The sequence below is a fragment of the Chrysochloris asiatica genome, unplaced genomic scaffold, assembly GCF_000296735.1.
Source record: "Chrysochloris asiatica unplaced genomic scaffold, ChrAsi1.0 scaffold00566, whole genome shotgun sequence".
NCBI lineage: Eukaryota > Metazoa > Chordata > Mammalia > Afrosoricida > Chrysochloridae > Chrysochloris > Chrysochloris asiatica.
The window spans coordinates 227,954-230,128 of record NW_006409084.1 but is presented as its reverse complement, the minus strand read 5'-3'; positions in this window follow the sequence as shown (position 1 = coordinate 230,128).

Sequence of the window (2,175 nt, the reverse complement as noted above, 5' to 3'; positions counted from 1 at the left end):
TTTGATGAACTTGACCTACACCTATGGATGCAGTAGCTCAAAAGAAGAAACAAATCCTTACAGCAAGCATCATTCCCACCCCCTCCACACACAGAGTGGAAAGGGATGGGCAACTTGGATATTGGCTACCCTAAATGGGGAGTAGGGAGCTACAAAGGCAAGAAGTGACTGGCTTCCAACCTTTCAAGAGGGAACCTAGATCCAGAGGGCCTGGAGGAAGGTAGAATCTCCAGTGAGTAGTATCTAATATGTCTAGGTGGGGCTGATGAAATGAAATGCAGATAGGTCTCTTGTGATACAATAGTAAATAATTGTTATCAAGACTGATTGTGAGGGTTGGAAATGTAAAGGTAGGCGTTTTATATAGCAAGGAGGGGAGTGATTAACTTTTCAGTCTAGGAGGGGAGGTCCCAGATACCATCAAGGGATAAGAGCAGAGAGCGGGACCTACTCAGAGAAGCAGTGATGCCTGAGATGGAGGCAGAGATGATGATGTGGAGAGATGGAGCAGATGGGGACTTTAGACTCAGAGAGGGAGAGGGGCTGTGTCCTGATGACTAGGGTGCAGACTTGTAATGTATATACCCTTTGGTTGGTTGATGATGCATGGAGGGGATTATAACCATGGCAATGAAACAATATATGATAGAATGAATGTAAAACTAATATTCTCCCATGTAAACTACCATGTAATTCACAATAAAACATTTAAAAAACAAAAAAAAAAAACAACATGGAGTTCATGGAGGGAAGACCGTGATGACCAATGAAAGTGTCCTTGTCACACACTACTCTGTTCTCCAGGGACTCTGAAGGTGACAGGTGTGAGTTTATCCACAGCAAAATCATGATGTCAACTTGTTATAAACACAATAACTTAAAGACGACCTAGGCTTTTACTCACAAGAGAAATGAAAGCTCAGTTTAGTTCATAGACATTTGTATTAGGGGAATCCCGGCTATATTAATTAGCTCCATATAGTAGGGTAGGAGCTCTGGTAGCGTAGTGGTTACGAATCGGGCTGCGAACCTTAAGGTCAGCGGTTCGAAACTACCAGCTGCTCCGCGGGAGAAAGATGAGGCTTTCTACTCCCATAAAGATTTACACCCTCGGAAACCCTGTACAGGGTCGCTATGGGTCGGAACCGACTCGACGGCACTTAACAACAACAACATATAGTAGGGTACGATGCCTTTTATTTAACAGGGTTTACTCACTGCTCGTCCCATATAATCAAGCACAGGTGATGAGTGAAATATTTAGTCCCTTAAAGGAATGAAAGAAAAAAAGGAAGATGCCATTCGTACCGACTGAAGCCAGGTTTCTCAAGGTTTCCAATCATCACGTCTCTGTAGTTTCCTCAGAGCAGGATCCAGCAAATCCCACTCTTCATGGGTGAAGACCACAGCCATATCTTCAATGATCACTGTACCCTAAAACATTCCACACATTTCTCCGTCAGCAAGGCAGCACTTCTGCCAACTTGTCTAAGAACAAAAGGTGAGGCTGCCACTCATGGGACGTGAGAATCCACAGGTACATAACAGGAAGTTGTGTGCTCTCGCGAGATCTGCTCTCGGGAACAGCGGTCCCCTTTGTCCCTTCATTGATGCCAATGTCTTCCTCACTGACAGCATCTTGTCTCAAAAACTCCCAACAACCTGAAATAGTCTCTCCACAATTTTACTGTGACCAACAGCATTCTATCCCTCTCTGTATATATGGTCTAGAACAATTAGAAAATACACCAGAAATAAGACAGATGATCAGCTCATAACCTTGTAGCCATTACATCTCCTTCCATAGACCAACGGGACCCTCCACAGGCAGGAAGCACTAGGGGAGGCCCTAACAACTCGGAGACTGTGCAGAAAGGCAGTCAGTCCTTCAGCACAGAGCTGACCCCACGAGGATTCACTCCAGATTGCCCCACTGAAGAGGGCAGATACCCCAGTTCTCCACAATCCCAAATCGACCCCTCTCGAGTGAATTCGGACTTATAACACCTTATATTATCATGTGCCACCGAGTCGGTCCCACTCATATTGATCCTTCATAGGGTTTGAACCGCCCAACCTGAGGACAGCCGTGCAGTGTTGATCTAAGGACGCCGATGGCACGCACCATTCCCGCGCTCCACCTTCGGGAAGCTCCCCGGATTTAGGATGAGGGAC